The sequence below is a fragment of the Enhydra lutris genome, unplaced genomic scaffold, assembly GCF_002288905.1.
Source record: "Enhydra lutris kenyoni isolate GAN:26980312 unplaced genomic scaffold, ASM228890v2 scaffoldscaffold75, whole genome shotgun sequence".
Taxonomy (NCBI): Eukaryota; Metazoa; Chordata; class Mammalia; order Carnivora; family Mustelidae; genus Enhydra; species Enhydra lutris.
Genome location: NW_019154159.1, coordinates 4,021,320 through 4,028,075, shown reverse-complemented (window position 1 = coordinate 4,028,075; position 6,756 = coordinate 4,021,320).

Below are 6,756 nucleotides of genomic sequence, written 5' to 3'. Positions count from 1 at the left end.
GAGTGAGGAGCACAGGAGCAGCCTGGGGAGTCCCAGGAAGTGGGGAGGACAGGAAAGCTGGGAGGCGGCGGAGGGAGGATGGGAAAGACAACAAAGCAAGAGGGATGAGGACAAGAACAGGGACCCCAGGATGAGACATCCTGAGGGCAGAGTCCATGGCCGGGGAGGTCAGCCCCACCAGGACTGCCCACAGATGGCCTGGTCCCGTGGCCCCATGATGGGAGACGTCTGCGTTTTCATCCCAGGCATCTGGCTGCCGAGAGTCCCAGCGCTTCCCATCTCAGCGAGAGGCTGCCCCTGCCGGGCCACCCGCCGCCGGAGAGACACATGCGCAGACCGTCCTCAAGGACGCAGCCTGTAATTACCCCCAGCTGCCAGCAAACAGCATCCACTTAAATGATAAGCAGAGGCTGGGAGGGGAGGCCAGCTGGCCCAGAGCTGCTCCAGGAGGCACCCCCAGACATCTCAGAGGCGTCTGCCCAGGCCCGCTGACGTCGGCGGCTTCCTGCCCGTAACCAACACCCTGACCAGCGCCTGGAGAAGAAACTCAAGCTCCAGCCCCCCCCCCCCCAGACAGCCAACCAGCCTCCTAGGACGCAGGGAAACTTCCATGTCCCCAGACGGGGGCTGCTCGAGGGAGCCCGCAGGTGCAGGGTACAGGTTATGAATGTGACCTTCCAGATCCAGGAGCCCGGGTCAATAGCCCCAAGGGTGCCTGTGAAGGCCACCACCCATGCTGGCCCTGATCGCATTTTCTAGGTTGATCTGGGTGGGCCTCCCAGGGGAGGTGGGCTGGAGGCAGCCTCGAGGAAGCCTTCTCGCCAAACCTCGTGCCAGTCCTGACCACACCGGGCAGACAGACAGCCACGTGACCGCTGACACTGGGTCCAGCCCCTGTCCCCACCCCACGCTGCCTCAGGCCCCCAGGACATAAGCCAGAGCAACGGCTTCGGGCAGCAACAGGCCAGACTCCAGAGGGATTTGCTCAGCTGGAATTTGGAAGTTATCTCCCTTGGCCCCAGACCTGCTCTCCAGTGCGGGGCCACGAGCTACATGCGGCTGTCACCTGCCCATGGAGAGGTGCCCACAGCGCAAAATCCACACCAGATTTCCAAGACCAAGAACAACAACAACAAAAATAAAGTAGAATGTGTCACTAATGGTTTTTGTGCGGGGAGATAAACCGTAAGAGACTCTTAATCCTAGGGAAAAACCGACGGTTCCTGGAGGGGTGGGGGTGGGGGGTGGCGTATCCGGGGTTTGGACATTACGGAGGGGATGTGGCGTGATGAGCACTGGGTGTTAAACACAACTGACGAATCACTGACCTCTACCTCTGAAACTGATAATACATTTTGTACAAATTAATTGAATTTAAACTTAAAAATAAAAACTGAGAAAACAATAAATTTATATTGATCATGTGTTGGAATGACTTAGATATACTGGACTAATAAAGGATATTATTAAAATTCATTTTACCTGTTTCTTTTCACTTTTTTTTTAAAGATTTTATTCATTTATTTGAGATAGAGTGGGGAAGAGAGAGAGCGAGTGACCCACAAGTGGGGGGGAGGGGCAGATGGAGAGGGAGAAGCAGGCTCCCCGCTGAACAGGGAGCCCCACTCAGGGCTCCATCCCAGGACCCCAGGATCGTGACCTGAGCCCAAGGCAGACGCCCAACCGACTTAGCTGCCCAGGCGCCCCTTCTTTTCACTTTTTAAACAATTTTTAAATTATTTTTATTATTATTTTATTAGAGAGAGACAGAGAATATCTCAAGCAGGCTCCCTGTCCAGGGCTGATCCCGCATCCCTGAGATCATGACCTGAGCCGAAATCAGGAGTGGGAGGCTTAGCCGACTGAGCCACCCAGACGCCCCTCTTTTCGCTTTTTTAACGTGGCCGCCCAGAAACAGGAGGACAGGAGGAGCCCGCGTGGTATCCCTCCTGTAGGACGCCGACTTTGAACCTCACCATAAGGAGGAACGTCCCCCGGAGCTCCAGAACCTCGTGGGGGAAGCAGAGCACCCCGTGGCTCCCATCTGCCAAGGGACCACGAGCAATTCATGGGGTCTCTCTGAGCCCCGCTCCCCCGGGGGCCCTTGGGAGCCTGGAACGAGCGGCACGGTGGCCGCCCCACACATGCGTTTGGCCCTGATGGCACCCAGCCCTCGAGGTCAACACCAATGTTTACTTCTCACTTAATGTGTCTCTTCCAGAGCCGCCCACGTGTGCCTACCTGCCTGCCAGGGAGGCACACAGACACGACAGGGCCGGCAGCCCGCCGCGCCAGCCCGGAATTCCCAGCCCAGCGGGGCAGGGGCGGCCGGCGCGCACAGGTCGGAAGAATTCCATCAGCCCCCACGGCCGTGATGAGGGCTCAGCACGGGGGCAGGTGTGAGGGCTGACCCGGAGTGCGCAGGGGAGGGACGCCCATGAGGCAGTGTCTTCCCCGGGGCGGGCCACGGAGCAGGGGGCTCGGCCGGGGTGGGCGCGTAGTGTGCCCGGCACACAGTAGACGCTCAGTGACTGCGGGGAGCACAGAGCTGGGAGGTGGGTTTGCAGCCAGAAGGCTGACCCTCAGCCGCCCTGTGAGGCCACTTGGTCAGCCTGGGCTTTCTTGTCTGGGGAGTGGGGAGATTAAAGGCCAGGGCTCTTAGGAGGAGCGCCGGTGGGAGTAGAGGGTCCCAGGCCAGGCCTGGGTTGCAGGGCGACCCCTGGAAACGTCCGTGCCCTCTCTCCTTGCCCTGATCGAGAGGGCGCACGGCCTGAACAGGCCAGGGCCCAAACTGGAGTGGTGGGGAGGGTGGGGAGGCTGCCCCACTGGGAAGGGGCTTCGCTGGGGGAACAGGGGGATGGACGGGGCCAAAGAGGGAGGGCCAGGCAGCAGGTGGGTGCCGGTGCCCAGCCCAGAGGGACTGGGAGGTGTGGACATCAATCAGCAACAAAATGGTATTTGGGACAGATTCACCAGGGAAGACGAGAAGCAAAGGGGCCAGAGCGATGGCACTTGCCCTAACCCAGCTGTGTGGAGATGAGGGCAGGACCTAGGGCAGGAGGGAAGGGCCAAGAGCAACCCCAAGAAAACTATGTTTCCAGACCTTTCTCTCGGCACATGCGTTTAGGGTTCTGAAGGACTGTGCCTCCACTTCCTGACTCCCTCGTCTTATGCTGCCCATTCTGGAAAGACCTTTTCCGTGAGTCTCCACGATCTTGGGGCCAGGCGGAGTCCCCTCACCTATAAAAGGGACAGTGAAGGAGGTCTCCCAGGCTGGGCAGGAGTACTGAATGGTACGCGGTGATTGGCGGCCCTTCTACCAATCAGAAAAGGAGGCGGGGGGGGGCACCTGGGTGGTTCAGTGGGTTAAAGCCTCTGTCTTCGGCTCAGGTCATGATCTCAGGGTGCTGGGATCGAGCCCCGCATCGGGCTCTCTGCTCACCGGGGAGTCTGCTTCCTCCTCTCTCTATGCCTGCCTCTCTGCCTATTTGTGATCTTTGTCTGTCAAATAAATAAAATCTTAAAAAAAAAAAAAAAAAAGAAAGAAAGAAAAGAAGAGGCTGGACTCCTAGCTCAGATCTGGGAGAACCAAGGCTTTGTGGCAGGCACCCCCAGGGTCAAATCCCAGCTCCACGCCAAACCCGGTGGCTTAAAACTAATAGCAGTTTAGTGTCTCAGAATTCTAGAGAACAGAAGTCAGAAAGGCGTCCCTAGGGCTGTGCTCCCCATGCCCGCTCCCGGGCAGGACGCCTCTGTGACTCTCTCGGATTCTCATGGCTACAGGCATCCCCAGTCTGCCTGTCCCAGGTGCCTTCCCCCTGCAGATTCGAGAACGTCCGTGTACATCTTCTCCTTGTCTCTCTCTTATGAGGACACTTGTCATTGGAGGTAGCCCTTCCCCCAACCAGGATGATCTCCAGGATCCTTACCTTATTTATATCTCTAAAGACCCTAATTCCAAAATAAGTTCACATGTTGGGGGCTACTATTCCACCCATAGAGTCTACCCGTGCCCCCCCCAGCCCAAACTCACATCCATCTCATGAGCAAGAAACACTCACCGCTCACACCCTGTTGCCTAGTGTTCAACTCTCTTTGCCTCAGTTTACCCCACAGAGCCAAGGGCAACAATGACCACCTCGAGCAGTGGCCTTGAGTCACGGGAGCTCCCCAGCTCCAAGCTCTGTGACAACCGGAACTGGCGTCTGCTTCATTCCCTCCGGACCACCCCACAAACCCCAGGCTCTCCCCAGGGCTGGCCACAGGCGTGAAGGGCCAGAGAAGGAAAGAGAGCCCTGGGGAGCACACCTTCCAGCTGGAAGGGTGAGGGCTCATCTGGGGCTGGGCACCCTAGGTTGGGTCCCAGCCCTGCAGCACCACACAACCAGTTAGAACCCCGGTTTCTCCCTCTGTGAGTGAAGGATGTGGCGTAGCTCTCAGCGTTGGGCACGAACTGAATGAACACAGTCTTGACACGCTGCCGCCCCGGGCACATAACACAGTGGGCCCCGTCCCTGCCTCGGGCCAGCAAGGGTCTCCCCGTAGCTGGGAGGCACCTGGTCCAGCTCTTGTGGATTCTTAGCGCCGCCCCCCCTTTCTCTTCTAGCCAGGGACCAGGTTGTGTGTTGACACAGCCTTGCCACCCAAGCCACCCAGGCCATCCCATGTGCCCAAGGCTGACACTGGGCTTGGTGTTAAAAGCTCCGCTTCCCACACAGTGAGCTGAAGACCCCAGGCAGATGACACAGGTGCCCCACTCCTGACGTGCTTCTCCGGGGGGCTGTGGTCGGTCCACCAATAGGCCCAAGTGCTTTCTTCCTTATGGCCCCGTCCAGCAGGCCAGGTCCCCCTGTGCCTCCCCGGGCTCCATGGCCACCCCGTGCCTGCTCTGCCCAGGGCTGCCTAGGCTGAGATGGGCTCATATCCAGGAACCCAGGGCGTCCTGGGACCATACAGATCCTGGAGAGAGCGAACGCCAACTGAGGATGAAAGCCTTCCTCCAGCACCAGGGTCACCCCTCAAGGCCAGCAGGGACTGGGGGCCATTCACAGAGCAGGAGGACCCCGCGGACTGCAATCCACCATGGGTAGCAAATGTGAGGTTCGAGAAGGTCTAGAACTTTCAGCTGGGACGCATACCACGTCTGCTTCTGCAGAGAGCGCAAGGGGGTGCAGCTCCGGCCTCGCCAGCCTCCAGACAGGTGTGCTCAGCTCCCCTGACTCCGGGAACCCTCATGCTGAGCAGAGGCTCCGATCCAGGCTTGGTTGCCTGGGTGCCTCCCCGTCCTCACCACGATCATAAAAACAGTAAAACTAACAAATAGTGACCGAGCGTTGTGCCTCACTCCTGACAGGTCCGGGAAGTTCTTGGCCTGTCACCCACTCAGCCTCCAGCACTGCCCACCAAGCATTTTATCACCAGCCTGCTTTTCAGCATGGAGACACGCAAGGTCAGAGGGCAGCGAATGTCCCGGTGGGGAGGCACGGCCCCGCAGTCTGGCTCCTGGAATCTGCGTTCTTTAGCTCTAGACTGTAGTTTCCGCATTTGACTCTTCACGTCCATGTGCTTGGAGGGACGATGGGGCTTCTGAGATGCTTCTCAAAGGAAACCAGGTGGAGAGAGAGCCCTGGAAGCCCCGTCCTTCAGGTGCCTCCTCACATCCAGGGAACTTGTTCTCTGGACCAGTCTGAACCTGTTATCTGACCAGGACATAAAAGTCTCCCCACTCCCCTGCCCGAAACTTCCGAAGGCCCTCCCTAGCAACTGGACCGATTAGATCAATTATCCATAGCGATTGGACAGATTAGATCAATTAGATCAAATGCAAACTCAGTCCCAGCCTCTCACGCAAACTGCCTTTGTCCTTCAGAATCCACTCCATCACCCCACTCCCTCGGCTCACACCGTACCCACCCCTGCCTTCATTCTGGCCCTTGAACACGTGCTTGCCTCAGGGCCTTTGCACCTGCTGTCCCTCTCCCTGGAACAAACCCTCCCCCTATCTTTACAAGGCTGGCTCATCCTCAACGTGCAGGTCATAATTCATATGCAATTTGCTCAGAGAGGCCTTCTCTGACCACCCAATGGAAACGTCTTTTACTCAAACAGGAGTAAAGAACAAAACAAAACAAAAGGAGAATTCTTTCCCTCCAGCAAGAAGGTCAGGGCTGGGGCTGGACCAGCCCCTTTTAGGGGTTTAGTGGATACAGAGGCCAGAGGAGTGGATGTGAGCAGTCCTGGGATACAAGGTCCCCTCGCCAGCTGGGAGCACAGAGAGAGAGAGTAGCACAGGGCAGCCCCGAGGATAACGAGGCCTTTGTCCAGGGCCCTGGAGCCATTTGCCCTCAGGACAATGCCTTAGAGGTCTGGCATCCTGGGGACTGGTGTAGTCTATGTGTCCCGGGCGGGGGGGGGGGTGTAAGGGGTCCAAGGTTCCCCATGCACAGGCCTGCATGCCCCTTCGCTATGGCCTCATCCAACAGGTCGGGCCTCCCAGTGCCTTGCTGGGCCCCATAGCTACCCCGTGCCCGCTTATGGTGCGCCGGTGCCTGGCTCTCGCCACCCATGAGCCCCGGGCCAGCATCTCTCCTCCTGTCTCCCTGCCTTCTTAAGGGCTACCTGTGGAGCTGAGACAGTGCCTCATTTTATCTAACATATTCCATAGGCTCACAGCGATCCAAATGCCTTCCTGTCGGAGGTGCCGGTAAACAGTTAGCAGACTCCCAAACCGTTCTCGAGGAGAAGGTATATGTATAT